Here is a 15,884-nt window from a genome sequence, read left to right on the forward strand (position 1 = left end):
CTTTCCGTACAACACGACATCTTCCGACCGCCAGACCCTAACTACCACAGGGTGACAAATCCCCACTTCACTCTTAGCAGATCCTGTGGGTGCAGTGGACACAGTCTCTGATAGGCATTGAGTTCACAGAATCATTAAGGTTGGAAGGGACCTCTGAAGATAACCTAGTCCCCAGGTGTAGTAGCCTACACTTGCCCTTGTTGAACCTCATTAGGTTTCTCTCTGACCAGTTCTCCAGCCTATCAAGGTCATGCTGAATGGCAGCACAACCTTCAGGTATATTAGCCACTCCTGGCAGCCTTGTATCGTAACTTGCTGAGGGTACATTCTAGCCTTTTATCCAGGTCACTGATGAACAAGTTGAATAAGACCAGACCCAGTACTGATCCCTGGGAAGCACCACTGACTACAGGCCTCCAACTGGATTCTCCTCCTTTGATCACAACTCTCTGAACTCTGCCATTCAGCTAGTTTTTTATACACCTCACTGTCCATTCATCTAACCCACATTTCCTAAGCTTACCTATGAGGATGTTATGGGAGACAGTGTCAAAAGCCTCGCTAAGGTCAAGGTAGATAACATCCTATGTTCTTCCCTTGTCGACCCATCTTGCATGTCATCATAAAAGGCATTGGTCAGGCAAAATTTACCCTTGGTGAATCCATGCCAACTACTCCTGATGACCTTCTTTTCTTCTACGTGCTTGGTGATGACCTCCAGAATGGCCTACTCCATCACCTTTCCAGGGACGGAGGTGAGGATGACTGGATGGTAGCTTCCCTGGTCCTCCTTCTTGCCCTTTTTGAAGATAGGAGTAACATCGCCCTTCCTCCAGTCATCGGGCACCTCTCCCATTCTCCATGATTTTTCAAAGATGATGGAGATTGGCAGAGCAACAACATCTGCCAGCTCCCTCAGTACCCTTGGGTGCATCCCTTCATGGATTTATGGGTGTTAGGTCTGTCTAGTCTATCCCTAACCCAGCTCTCTATGACCAGGGGGAAGTCTTCCTTTTTCTAGTCTTCATCTCTAACCTCTGAGGTCTGGGACTCCTGAGGGCCGTTCCTAGTGGTAAAGACTGTGGCAAAGAAGGCGTTCAGTAATTCCACCTTCTCTGTGTCTTCTGTTACCAGGACACCCATCTGATTCAGCAGTGGCCCCCATTTTCCCTTATCTTCCTTTTGCTGCTGATATACTTGTAGAAGCCCTTTTTGTTGTCCTTGATGTGCTTTGCCAGGCTCAATTCTAAGTGGGCCTTGGCCTTCCTTGTCGCATCGTGGCATATCCTGAAAATGTTCCTATAAGTCCTCCCACTTGGCCTGGCCCTTTTTCCACCTCCCATAAATTTCTTTCTTGAGTTTAAGATTTACTAGGAGCTCCCTGCTCATCCATGCAGGTCTCCTGCCCCCTTTGCCTGATTTCTTCATCATGGGGATACACTGGTCTTGGGCTTGGAGGAAGTGGTGCTTAAATAATGAACAGCTCTCTTGGACTCCCTTGTCTTCTAGAGCCCTATCCCATGGGATTCTTCTAAGTAGGTCTTCGAAAAAGCTGAAGTTAGCTCTCTGGAAGTTTAGGGTACTACTCCTGCTTACTGTTTTGCTGCCCCCACACAGGATCCTGAGTTCTATCTTCTCATGATCACTACAGCCAAGGCTGCCCCCAACCTTTATATCATCAACTGGTTTGTAGGTACAAGGTCTAGTGACACACCTTTCCTTGTTGGCTTCTCCACCACTTGTAACAAAATGTTATCTTCACCAATCTGCAGGAATTTCCCAGACTGTGTGTGCTGGGCTGTGTTATCCCTTCAGCAAATATCAGAGTGGTTGAAGTCCCCAAAGAGAACTAGGGCCTGTGACTGTGAGGCTATTTCTAGCTGCCCATAGAAAGCCTCATCAATTTCCTTCTCCTGATCAGGTGGCCTATAGTAAACACCCACAACAGTGTCCCCCATATTAGCTTGTCTCTAAATTCTCACCCATAGAATCACAACTCATTCATCTGTCCCTTGTTAGAGCTTGACACATTCCAGTTGGTCTCTCACATAAAGAGCAACTCCACCACCTTGCCTATCTATCCTGATCTTTCTAAAAAGCACATAGCTGTCCATGACAGCATCCCAGTCACTTGAGCTATCCCACCATGTCTTGGTAATTGCAATAAAATCATGGCCCTGCAACCACATGTGGATTTCCAGTTCTTCCTGTTTTTTTCCCACGCTATGTGCATTTGTATGCAGGCACTTCAGAGAGTTAATTTCACAACTAGTTTCCCTAGAAGGGTGTAAGATTCACTGTAAACACCCTCTATATGGTTAGCCGTACAATCCTCATCTTGAGAGGCAGTCAAGGAACATTTGACCCTGCAGTGGTTGGTATGACCTATTCCCCAGGAGGAAACAATGCGATGAGCATTGCAACTTTAGATGCCACCCCCCAAGTCTTTCCCAATCTTCAGAGGCAACTTTAGATGCCACCCCCCAAGTTTAAAGACTGTCTTAGCAAATTGGCCAGCCTGCTGCCAGAGATTCTCCTGCCCCTAATAGACAGATGGATCTCATCCCTTTATGGCCAAAAAAAGCTTAAAACAGGTTAGAAATGGGCAAAACTAAGTCAGAAATGGCCAAGAGTGACTTAAAAAGAGGTAGAGGTATGCGAAAAAAGGGTAAGAAAAAATGAAAAATGGATTTAAGGGGGTTAAATACGGGCAAGAATGGGTTAGAAATGGCCAAAAATGGCTTAAAATAGGTTAGAAACAGGCAAAAAGGGGTAAGAAAGAGCAAAACATGGCTTAAATCACATGAGACCTTGGCGAACCAATACTACAAATGGCCAGAAATGGCTAAAGTAGATAAAAAATGGGCAAAAATGGGTTAGAAATGGCCGGAAAAGGACAAAAAAAGCTTAAACCAGGTGAGACATTGGCAAACCAATGAAAGAAAAGCCCCAAAATGGATTAAAAAAGGTTAGAGACAGGCAAAAATGGGTTAGAAATGGCCAGAAATTGCTTTAAAATGGTTAGAGATGTGCAAAAATGGGTTAGAAATGGCCAAAAATGGATTAAAAAGGGGTACAGATGTGCAAAAATGGTTTAGAAATGGCAAAAATGATCTTAAAAGGGGTTAGATACATGCAAAAAAGGGTTAGAAAGGGAAAGAGCTTAAAAAGGGTTAGAGATGTGCAAAAAAATGGATTAAGAAAAGCCAAAGACGAATTGAAAAGGGTCAGATATGTGCAAAAATAGGTTAGAAAGGGCCAGAAATGCACAGAAAAGGTCAGAGATGTGTCAAAAATGGGATAGAAATGGCAAATATTGCTTCAAAAGGGTTAGATATGTGCAAACCTGTGTTAGAAATGGGAAAATGGTCTAAAAAGGGGCACAGATGTGGATTATAAATAGACAAAGATGGCTTAAAAAGGCATACAAATGGGCAAAAAGGGGTTAGAAATTGCTGAAGATGGCATAAGAAGGGTTAGAGATGTGCAAAAATGAGTTTGAAATGGCAAAAGATGGCCTAAAAAGATGTAGAGGTTGGCTTCAAAAGGGTGAGGAATGGGCAAAACTGGGTTAGAAATGGCCAAAAATGGCTTAAAAGGGGTTAGAGAAGTGCAAAATGGGTTAGAAATGGATAAAGATAGCTTAAAAACGATTAGAGATTTGCAAAAATGGGTTAGAAATGGCCAAAGATGGCTTAACAAGCAGTACAAATGTGGAAAACAAGGTTAGAAATGGCCTAAGATGGCTTAAAAAGGGTTAGAGATGTGCAGAAATGGGGTAGAAAAGGCCAAACGTGACTTAAAAAGAGTTAGAGGTGTGCAAAAATGGGTTACAAATGGCAAAGATGGCTTAAAAAGGGTTAGAGATGTGCATAAATGGGTTAGAAATGCCCAAAGATGGCTTATGAAGGGTGAGAACCGATCAAAACTGGATTACAAATGGCCAAAAATGGATTTAAAAGGGGTACAGATGAGCAAAAAAATGGATTAGAAATGGCCAAAATTGGCTTTGAAAGAGTTAGGCATATGCAAAACTGGGTTAGAAATGGCCAAAATGGGATTCAAAAGAGTAAGAGATGTGCTGAAATGGGTTAGAAATGACCAAAGATGGCTTCATAAGGCTTAGAGATTGGCACAAATGGGTTAGAAATGGCGAAATTTGGCTTAAGAAGGGTTAGAGGTGTGCGAAAATGGGTTAGGAAATGCCAAAGATGGCTTAAAAAATGTTAGAGATGTTCAAAAATTGGTTAGAAATGGCCAAAGATATTTAAAAAAATGTGAGAAATGGGCAAAACAGGGTTAGAGATGCTCAAAAATGGGCTTAAAAGGGGTTAGAGATGTGCAAAAATTAGTTAGAAATGGCAGAATATTGCTTCAAAAGGTTTTGTGATACGCAAAAATGGGTTTGATATGGCCAAAGATGGCTTAAGATGGGTGAGAAAATGGCAAATCTGGGTAAGAAACGGCCTAAGATGGATTGAAAAAGGTTATAGATGTGCAAAAATGGGTTAGAAATAGCCAAATATGGCTTGAAAGTTCTTAGAGATGGGCAAAAATGGGTTAGAAATGTATGGAGACGGCTTCAAAAGGCTTAGACATGCGCAAAATCGTTTAAACATGGCAAGAAATTCACTGAAAGGGTTAGAATTCTGAAAAACAGGGTTAGAAATGGCCAAAGATGGCTTAAGAAGTGTTAGAGATGCACAAAACTGGGTTAGAAATGGTGAAAGATGCCTTAAAAATGTTCAGAGAAGCGCAAAAATTCGTGAGAATTGCCAGTGATGTCTTAAAATATGTGAGAAATGGGCAAAAGAGGGTTAGAGATGTGCAAAAATGTGCTAGAAAAGGCCAAAGATTGCTTCAAAAGGTTAGAGATGTGCAAAGGTGGGCTAGAAATGGGCAAAAATTAGATAAAAATGGCCAAAGATGACTTAAAAAGGAGAACAAATGTGGAAAACCGGGTTAGAAATGGCCACATTTGGCTTCAAAAGGGTAAGAGATGTGCAAAAATGTGTTAGAAATGGCCAAAGATGGCTTAGGAAGGGTGAGAAAACTCCAAAGTTGGGTTAGAAATGGCCTAAGAGGGCTTGAAAAGGTTTAGAGGTGTGCAAAAATGGGTTCGAAATGGCCAAAGATGGCTTAAAAATGGTGAGAAAACAGGAAATCTGGGTTAGAAATGGCCAAAGACGGCTTCAAAACGTTTAGAGATGTGCAAAAATGGTTAGAAATCGACAAAGATGTCTTAAAAAGGGTGAGGAAACGTCAAATCTGGGTTAGAAATGTACTAAGAGCACTTGAAAAGGGTTAGAGTTGTGGAAAAATGGTTAGAAATGGCAAAAATTGGCTTAAAAAGGGTGAGAAAACAGAAAATCTAGGTTAGAAATCTTCTAAGAGGGCTTGAAAAATGTTAGAGCTGTTCCAAAAAAGGTAAAAAATTGCCAAAAATGACTTAAAACTTCTTAGAGTTGTGCAAAAATGGGTTAGAAATGGCCAAAACCGCCTTAAAAGTGGTTAGAGATGTGCAGAAATTGCTTAGAAATGGCCAAAGGTGTGTTCACAAGGGTAAGAGGTGTGCAGAAATGGGTTAGCAATGGCTAAAGATGTCTTCAAAAGGGTTAGAGTTGTGCAAAAATGGTTTAGAAATGGACAAAGACGGCTTCAAAAGGTTTAGAAATGTGTAAAAATGGGCTAGAAATGGGCAAAAATTAGATAGAAATGGTCAAAGATGTCTTAAAAAGGGGAACAGATGTGGAAAACTGGATTATAATTGGCCAAAAATGGCTTAAAAATTGTTAGAGATGTCCAAAAATAGTTTGAAATGGCCAAAGACGGCTTCAAAAGGTTTAGAGATGTGAAAGAATGTGAAAGTTTTGAAATGGCGGATTAGGAAGGGTGAGAACGCTCCAAAGCTTGGTTAAAAAAGGCCTAAGAGGGCTTGAAAAGGGTTAGAGATGTACAAAAACGGGTTAGAAATGTCCAAAGATGGCTTAAAAAATGTTAGAGATGTGCAAAAATAGGTTAGAATTGGCCAAAGATACCTTAAGAAGGGTAAGAGGTGCAAAAATGGCTCAGAAAGGGCTAAAGATAGATTAAAAGGGGGTACAGATGTGCAAAAATGGTTTAGAAGAGGAAAAAAATGTCTTCAAAATGGATAGAGTTGGACAAAAAAAGGGTTAGAAAAGGCCAAAAATGGCTTCAAAAGGGTTAGAGATGTGCAAAAACGGGAACAGATGTGCATAAATGGTTTAGAATTGCCCAGCAATGCACTGAAATGTCTAGAAACGGGCAAAACTTGGTTAGAAATGGACAAAGATGGCTTCGAAAGTGATAGAGATGGGCAAAAAAGCGTTAAAAATGGCAAAAGTTGGCTTCGAAAGCGATAGAGATGCGCAATAAAGGGTTATAAATGGACAAAGATGGCTTCAAAAGGGTGAGAAAACAGAAAATCTGGGTTAGAAATCACGTAAGAGTGCTTGAAAAGTGTAGGAGGTGTGCAAAAACGAGTTAGAAAAGGGCGAAGATGGTTTAAAACGTCTTGGAGTTGTGCAAAAACTGGTTAGAAATGGCCAAATACGGCTTAAAAATGGTTAGAGATGTGCAGAAATTGGTTAGAAATGGCCAAAGATGTCTTCAAAAGGGTTAGAGGTGTGAAAAAATGGGTTAGAAATGGCCAAAGATGGCTTCAAAACAGATAGAGATGTGCAAAAAATGGTTAGAAATGGCCCAAGATGGCTTAAGAAGGGTAAAAGATGTGCAAAAACTGGTTTGAAATGGCGAAATTCGGATTCAAAAGGTTTAGAGATGTGCAAAAATGGGTTAGAAATGGCCAAAGTTGGCTTCAAAAGGGTTAGAGATTTGCAAAAATGGTGTAGAAATGGTCAAATTTGGCTTCAAAAGGGTTGGAGATGTGTAAAAATGGGTTAGAAATAGACAAATATGGCTTCAAAAGGGTAAGATATGCAAAAATGGGTTAGAAAGGGCCAAAGATGGATTAAAAAGTGTGAGAAAGGGGCAAAACTGCATAAGAGATGTGCAAAAAACGTTTAGAAAAGGCTAAAGATAGCTTAAAAAGGGGTACAGATGTGCAAAAATGGTTTAGAAGAGGACAAAAACAGCTTCAAAAAGGATAGAGTTGCACAAAAAATAGGTTAGAAAGGGACAAAAATGGCTTCAAAAGGGTTACAGATGTGCAAAAACAGGAACAGATGTGGAAAAATGGTTTAGAATTGGCCAGCAATGCAATGAAATGCCTAGAAACGGGCAAAACTAGGTTAGAAATGGCCATAGATGGCTTTTAAAATGCTAGAGATGAGCAAAAAAGGGTTAGAAATGGCCGAAGATGGCTTCAAAAGAAATGGAGATGTGCAAAAACTGGTTAGAAATGGCCAAAGATGGCTTAAGAAGGGTAAGAGATGTGCAAAAACTGGTTAGAAATGGGCAAAGTTGGCTTCAAAAGGGTTAGAGGTGTGCAAAAAAGGGTTAGAAATGGCCAAAGATGCCTTAAGAAGGGTAAGAGATGTGCAAAAACTGTTTTTAAATGGCCAAAGATGCCTTTAGAATGGTAAGAGATGAGCAAAAACTGGTTTGAAAATGCCAAAGAAGCCTTAAGAAGGGTAAGACATGTGCAAAAACTGGTTTGAAATGGCCAAAGATGGATTCAAAAGAGTTAGTGGTGTGCAAAAATAGGTTAGAAATAGCCAAAGATAGCTTAAGAATGGCAAGAGATGTGCAAAAAATGGGTTAGAAATGGACACAGTTGGATTCAAAAGGGTAAGAGATGTGCAAAAATTTGTTTGAAATGGCCATAGATGGATTAGAACCGTTTAGAGAAGTTCAAAAATAGGTTACAAAAGTCCAAATAATGATTCAAAAGGATTAGAGGTGTGCAAAAATAGGTAGAAATGGCCAAAGATGGCTTCAAAAGAGATAGAGATGTGCAAAAAAAGGTTAGAAAAGGCCAAAGATGACAAAAGAAATGTATGAGATGTGCAAAAATGGGTTTGAAATGGCCAAAGATGGCTTCAAAAGGGTGAAAAAACAGAAAATCTGGGTTAGAAATTGCCTAGGTGGGCTTGAAAAGTGTCAGAGGTGTGCAAAAACGGCTTAGAAATGGCCAAAGATAGCTTCTAAAGGGTTAGATAAAGCCACCAAAGATGGCTTAACAAGGGTAAGTGATGTGCAAAAATATATCTGTTGATGTGCAAAAAAATACTCTGGTTTCTCTTCAGACCGCATAAATCTTTCGCCTTTTACTAAAGATTTCCGTGGAGAAGAACAAGCACGAGTGTCGAGGTTTATTTTTTATTTTTGGGGGTTGGACTAGATGATCTTTTGAGGTCCCTTCCAACCCTTGGGATTCTGTGAAAAACGGGTTTGTAACGGCCAAAGATGGATTCAAAAGTTTAGAGTTGTGCAAAAACGGGTCAGAAATGGCCAAAAATGGCTTCAAAAGGGTTAGAGATGTGCAAAACAGGGAACAGATGTGCAAAAATGGTTTAGATTTGGACAGAAATGCACTGAAATATCTAGAAACGGGCAAAAATGGGTTAGAGAAGAGCAAAAAACGTTTAGAAATGGCTAAAGATAGCTTAAAAAGGAGTACAGATGAGCAAAAATGGTTTAGCTTCAAAAGGGTTAGAGATGTTCAAAAATGGTTTAGAAATGGCCAAAGGTGGCTTCAAGACAGATAGAGGTGTGCAAAAGTGGTATAGAAATGGCCAAAGATGGCTTCAAAATGATTAGAGATGTGCAAAAATGGATTAGAAATGGCCAAAGTTAGCTTCAAAAGGGTTAGATATGTGCAAAAATGGTTTAGGAATGCCCAAAGTTGGCTTAAAAGGGTTAGAGGTGTGCAAAAATAGGTTAGAAATGGCCAAAGGTGGCTTCAAGACAGATAGAGATGCGCAAAAGTGGTATAGAAATGGCCAAAGATGGCTTCAAAATGATTAGAGATGTGCAAAAATGGATTAGAAATGGCCAAAGTTAGCTTCAAAAGGGTTAGATATGTGCAAAAAATGTTTAGAAATGGCCAAAGATGGCTTGAAAAGGATTGGAGATGTGCAAAAATGAGTTAGATATGGACAAAGATGGCTTGAAAAGGGTGAAAAAACAGAAAATCTGGGTTAGAAATCGCCTAAGAGGGCTTGAAAAGTGTCAGAGGTGTGCAAAAACGGCTTAGAAATGGCCAAAGATAACTTCTAAAGGGTTAGATATGTGCAAAAATGGTTTAGGAATGCCCAAAGATGGCTTCAAAAGGGTTAGAGGTGTGCATAAATGGTTTATAAAATGCCAAATTTGGCTTCAACAGGGTTAGAGGTGTGCAAAAAAGGGTTTCAAATGGCCAAAGATGGCTTCAAAAGGGTAAGTGATGTGCAAAAATGGGTTAGAAATGGGAAAAGATGCCTTAAAATCGGTTAGAGACGTGCGAAAATGGGTTAGAAACAAAGATGGCTTAAAAAGGAATACAGATGTGCAAAAACTGGTTTGAAATGGCCAAACAGCTTCAAAAGGGTTCGAGGTGTGCAAAAATGGGTTAGAAATGCGCAAAGATGGCTCAAAAAGTGCTAGAGGTGTACAAAAATGGTTTAGAAATGGCCAAAGTTGGCTTCAAAAGGGTTAGAGATGTGCAAAAATGGGTAAAAAATGGCCAAAGTTGGCTTCAATAGGGTTAGAGATGTGCAAAAATGGTTTAGAAATGGCTAAAGGTAGCTTCAAAAGGGTCAGAGACGTGCAAAAATGGGTTAGAAATAAAGATGACCTAAAGAGGAGTACAGATGTGTAAAAAAACTGGTTTGAAATGGCCAAAGTTGGCTTCAAAAGAGATAGAGATGTGCAAAAAAGGGTTAGAAATGGCGAAAGTTGGCTTAAAAGGGTGAGATAACAGAAAATCTGGGTTAGAAATCGCCTAAGCGGGCTTGAAAACTGTAAGAGGTGTGCAAAAATGGGTTAGAAATGGCCAAAGATGGATTAAGAAAGGTTAGACATGCGCAAATATGGGTTAGAAAATGCTAAAGGTGGCTTCAAAAGGGTTAGAGGTGTGCAAAAATGGGTTTGAAATGGCCAAAGATGGCTCAAAAGGGTTAGAGGTGTGCAAAAACGGGTTAGAAATGGCCAAAGTTGGCTTAAAAGGGTTAGAGGTGTGCAAAAATAGGTTGGAAATGGCCAAAGGTGGCTTCAAGACAGATAGAGATGTGCAAAAGTGGTATAGAAATGGCCAAAGATGGCTTCAAAATGATTAGAGATGTGCAAAAATGGATTAGAAATGGCCAAAGTTAGCTTCAAAAGGGTTAGATATGTGCAAAAAATGTTTAGAAATGGCCAAAGATGGCTTGAAAAGGATTGGAGATGTGCAAAAATGAGTTAGATATGGACAAAGATGGCTTGAAAAGGGTGAAAAAACAGAAAATCTGGGTTAGAAATCGCCTAAGAGGGCTTGAAAAGTGTCAGAGGTGTGCAAAAACGGCTTAGAAATGGCCAAAGATAACTTCTAAAGGGTTAGATATGTGCAAAAATGGTTTAGGAATGCCCAAAGATGGCTTCAAAAGGGTTAGAGGTGTGCATAAATGGTTTATAAAATGCCAAATTTGGCTTCAACAGGGTTAGAGGTGTGCAAAAAAGGGTTTCAAATGGCCAAAGATGGCTTCAAAAGGGTTAGAGATGTGCAAAAATGGGTTAGAAATCGCCAAAGATGGCTTCAAAGGGGTTGGAGATGTGCAAAAAAGGGTTAGAATTTGCCTAGGAGTGCTTGAAAAGTGTAAGAGGAGTGCAAAAATGGTTTAGAAATGGCCGAAGATGTCTTCACAAGGGAATAGAGGTGTGCAAAGTGGGTTAGAAATAAAGATGACCTAGAAAGGAGTGCAGATGTGTAAAAAAACTGGTTTGAAATGTACAAAGTTGGCTTCAAAAGAGATAGAGATGTGCAAAAATGGGTTAGAAATGGCGAAAGTTGGCTTAAAAGGGTGAGATAACAGAAAATCTGGGTTAGAAATCGCCTAAGCGGGCTTGAAAACTGTAAGAGGTGTGCAAAAATGGGTTAGAAATGGCCAAAGATGGATTAAGAAGGGTTAGACATGCGCAAAAATGGGTTAGAAAATGCTAAAGGTGGCTTAAAAAGGGTTAGAGGTGTGCAAAAATGAGTTTGAAATGGCCAAAGATGGCTCAAAAGGGTTAGAGGTGTGCAAAAATGGGTTAGAAATGCGCAAAGATGGCTCAGAAAGTGCTAGAGGTGTACAAAAATGGTTTAGAAATGGCCAAAGTTGGCTTCAAAAGGGTTAGAGATGTGCAAAAATGGGTAAAAAATGGCCAAAGTTGGCTTCAATAGGGTTAGAGATGTGCAAAAATGGTTTAGAAATGGCTAAAGGTAGCTTCAAAAGGGTTAGAGACGTGCAAAAATGGGTTAGAATTAAAGATGACCTAAAGAGGAGTACAGATGTGTAAAAAAACTGGTTTGAAATGGCCAAAGTTGGCTTCAAAAGAGATAGAGATGTGCAAAAAAGGGTTAGAAATGGCGAAAGTTGGCTTAAAAGGGTGAGATAACAGAAAATCTGGGTTAGAAATCGCCTAAGCGGGCTTGAAAACTGTAAGAGGTGTGCAAAAATGGGTTAGAAATGGCCAAAGATGGATTAAGAAGGGTTAGACATGCGCAAATATGGGTTGGAAAATGCTAAAGGTGGCTTCAAAAGGGTTAGAGGTGTGCAAAAATGGGTTTGAAATGGCCAAAGATGGCTCAAAAGGGTTAGAGGTGTGCAAAAACTGGTTAGAAATGGCCAAAGTTGGCTTAAAAGGGTTAGAGGTGTGCAAAAATAGGTTAGAAATGGCCAAAGGTGGCTTCAAGACAGATAGACATGCGCAAAAGTGGTATAGAAATGGCCAAAGATGGCTTCAAAATGATTAGAGATGTGCAAAAATGGATTAGAAATGGCCAAAGTTAGCTTCAAAAGGGTTAGATATGTGCAAAAAATGTTTAGAAATGGCCAAAGATGGCTTGAAAAGGATTGGAGATGTGCAAAAATGAGTTAGATATGGACAAAGATGGCTTGAAAAGGGTGAAAAAACAGAAAATCTGGGTTAGAAATCGCCTAAGAGGGCTTGAAAAGTGTCAGAGGTGTGCAAAAACGGCTTAGAAATGGCCAAAGATAACTTCTAAAGGGTTAGATATGTGCAAAAATGGTTTAGGAATGCCCAAAGATGGCTTCAAAAGGGTTAGAGGTGTGCATAAATGGTTTATAAAATGCCAAATTTGGCTTCAACAGGGTTAGAGGTGTGCAAAAAAGGGTTTCAAATGGCCAAAGATGGCTTCAAAAGGGTTAGAGATGTGCAAAAATGGGTTAGAAATCGCCAAAGATGGCTTCAAAGGGGTTGGAGATGTGCAAAAAAGGGTTAGAATTTGCCTAGGAGTGCTTGAAAAGTGTAAGAGGAGTGCAAAAATGGTTTAGAAATGGCCGAAGATGTCTTCACAAGGGAATAGAGGTGTGCAAAGTGGGTTAGAAATAAAGATGACCTAGAAAGGAGTGCAGATGTGTAAAAAAACTGGTTTGAAATGTACAAAGACTGCTTCAAAAGGGTAAGCGATGTGCAAAAAAGGGTTAGAAATGGGAAAAGATGCCTTAAAATCGGTTAGAGACGTGCGAAAATGGGTTAGAAACAAAGATGGCTTAAAAAGGAATACAGATGTGCAAAACCTGGTTTGAAATGGCCAAACAGCTTCAAAAGGGTTCGAGGTGTGCAAAAATGGGTTAGAAATGCGCAAAGATGGCTCAAAAAGTGTTAGAGGTGTACAAAAATGGTTTAGAAATGGCCAAAGTTGGCTTCAAAAGGGTTAGAGATGTGCAAAAATGGGTAAAAAATGGCCAAAGTTGGCTTCAATAGGGTTAGAGGTGTGCAAAAATGGTTTAGAAATGGCTAAAGGTAGCTTCAAAAGGGTTAGAGACGCGCAAAAATGGGTTAGAAATAAAGATGACCTAAAGAGGAGTACAGATGTGTAAAAAAACTGGTTTGAAATGGCCAAAGTTGGCTTCAAAAGAGATAGAGATGTGCAAAAAAGGGTTAGAAATGGCGAAAGTTGGCTTAAAAGGGTGAGATAACAGAAAATCTGGGTTAGAAATCGCCTAAGCGGGCTTGAAAACTGTAAGAGGTGTGCAAAAATGGGTTAGAAATGGCCAAAGATGGATTAAGAAGGGTTAGACATGCGCAAAAATGGGTTAGAAAATGCTAAAGGTGGCTTCAAAAGGGTTAGAGGTGTGCAAAAATGGGTTTGAAATGGCCAAAGATGGCTCAAAAGGGTTAGAGGTGTGCAAAAACGGGTTAGAAATGGCCAAAGTTGGCTTAAAAGGGTTAGAGGTGTGCAAAAATAGGTTAGAAATGGCCAAAGGTGGCTTCAAGACAGATAGAGATGTGCAAAAGTGGTATAGAAATGGCCAAAGATGGCTTCAAAATGATTAGAGATGTGCAAAAATGGATTAGAAATGGCCAAAGTTAGCTTCAAAAGGGTTAGATATGTGCAAAAAATGTTTAGAAATGGCCAAAGATGGCTTGAAAAGGATTGGAGATGTGCAAAAATGAGTTAGATATGGACAAAGATGGCTTGAAAAGGGTGAAAAAACAGAAAATCTGGGTTAGAAATCGCCTAAGAGGGCTTGAAAAGTGTCAGAGGTGTGCAAAAACGGCTTAGAAATGGCCAAAGATAACTTCTAAAGGGTTAGATATGTGCAAAAATGGTTTAGGAATGCCCAAAGATGGCTTCAAAAGGGTTAGAGGTGTGCATAAATGGTTTATAAAATGCCAAATTTGGCTTCAACAGGGCTAGAGGTGTGCAAAAAAGGGTTTCAAATGGCCAAAGATGGCTTCAAAAGGGTTAGAGATGTGCAAAAATGGGTTAGAAATGGCCAAAAATGTCATCAAAAGGGTTAGAGATGTGCAAAAACGGGAACAGATGTGCAAAAATGGTTTAGAATTGGCCAGAAATGCACTGAAATGTCTAGAAACGGGCAAAAAAAAGTTAGAAATGGCCAAAGACGGCTTATGAAATCGTAGAGATGTGCAAAAATGATTAAAAATGGCCAAAGATGGCTTTGAAAGCGATAGAGATGTGCAAATAAGGGATATAAATAGTGAAATTTGGCTTCAAAAGAGATAGAGATGTGCAAAAAAGGGTTAGAAATGGCCAAAGATGGCTTCGAAAGGGTGAGAAAACCGAAAATCTGAGTTAGAAAATGCCTAAGAGGGCTTGAAAAGTGTAAGAGGTGTGCAAAAACGGGTTGGAAATGGACAAAGATGTCTACACAAGTGTTAGAGGTGTGCAAAAACTGGTTAGAAATGGCCAAAGTTGGCTTAAAAGGGTTAGAGGTGTGCAAAAATGGGTTAGAAATTGCCAAAGATAGCTTCAAAAGGGTTAGAGATGTTCAAAAATGGTTTAGAAATGGCCAAAGGTGGCTTCAAGACAGATAGAGATGTGCAAAAGTGGTATAGAAATGGCCAAAGATGGCTTCAAAATGATTAGAGATGTGCAAAAATGGATTAGAAATGGCCAAAGTTAGCTTCAAAAGGGTTAGATATGTGCAAAAAATGTTTAGAAATGGCCAAAGATGGCTTGAAAAGGATTGGAGATGTGCAAAAATGAGTCAGATATGGACAAAGATGGCTTGAAAAGGGTGAAAAATCAGAAAATCTGGGTTAGAAATCGCCTAAGAGGGCTTGAAAAGTGTCAGAGGTGTGCAAAAACGGCTTAGAAATGGCCAAAGATAACTTCTAAAGGGTTAGATATGTGCAAAAATGGTTTAGGAATGCCCAAAGATGGCTTCAAAAGGGTTAGAGGTGTGCATAAATGGTTTATAAAATGCCAAATTTGGCTTCAACAGGGTTAGAGGTGTGCAAAAAAGGGTTTCAAATGGCCAAAGATGGCTTCAAAAGGGTTAGAGATGTGCAAAAATGGGTTAGAAATGGCCAAAAATGTCATCAAAAGGGTTAGAGATGTGCAAAAACGGGAACAGATGTGCAAAAATGGTTTAGAATTGGCCAGAAATGCACTGAAATGTCTAGAAACGGGCAAAAAAAAGTTAGAAATGGCCAAAGACGGCTTATGAAATCGTAGAGATGTGCAAAAATGATTAAAAATGGCCAAAGATGGCTTTGAAAGCGATAGAGATGTGCAAATAAGGGATATAAATAGTGAAATTTGGCTTCAAAAGAGATAGAGATGTGCAAAAAAGGGTTAGAAATGGCCAAAGATGGCTTCGAAAGGGTGAGAAAACCGAAAATCTGAGTTAGAAAATGCCTAAGAGGGCTTGAAAAGTGTAAGAGGTGTGCAAAAACGGGTTGGAAATGGACAAAGATGTCTACACAAGTGTTAGAGGTGTGCAAAAACTGGTTAGAAATGGCCAAAGTTGGCTTAAAAGGGTTAGAGGTGTGCAAAAATGGGTTAGAAATTGCCAAAGATAGCTTCAAAAGGGTTCGAGATGTTCAAAAATGGTTTAGAAATGGCCAAAGGTGGCTTCAAGACAGATAGAGATGTGCAAAAGTGGTATAGAAATGGCCAAAGATGGCTTCAAAATGATTAGAGATGTGCAAAAATGGATTAGAAATGGCCAAAGTTAGCTTCAAAAGGGTTAGATATGTGCAAAAAATGTTTAGAAATGGCCAAAGATGGCTTGAAAAGGATTGGAGATGTGCAAAAATGAGTTAGATATGGACAAAGATGGCTTGAAAAGGGTGAAAAAACAGAAAATCTGGGTTAGAAATCGCCTAAGAGGGCTTGAAAAGTGTCAGAGGTGTGCAAAAACGGCTTAGAAATGGCCAAAGATAGCTTCTAAAGGGTTAGATAAAGCCACCAAAGATGGCTTAACAAGGGTAAGTGATGTGCAAAAATATATCTGTTGATGTGCAAAAAA

General features: G+C 39.7%; 1 non-coding gene across 1 annotated transcript; it reads left to right on the forward strand.

Annotated features, from left to right (window-relative positions):
• The first annotated feature begins 8,208 nt into the window (after positions 1 to 8,208).
• LOC136004512 (U5 spliceosomal RNA) lies at positions 8,209 to 8,325 on the forward strand. Its single transcript, XR_010608512.1, has one exon. It is a non-coding gene; the product is annotated as a U5 spliceosomal RNA (small nuclear RNA).
• Positions 8,326 to 15,884: the final 7,559 nt, after the last annotated feature.

This window comes from Lathamus discolor, chromosome W (genome assembly GCF_037157495.1).
Source record: "Lathamus discolor isolate bLatDis1 chromosome W, bLatDis1.hap1, whole genome shotgun sequence".
NCBI classification, from domain to species: Eukaryota; Metazoa; Chordata; class Aves; order Psittaciformes; family Psittacidae; genus Lathamus; species Lathamus discolor.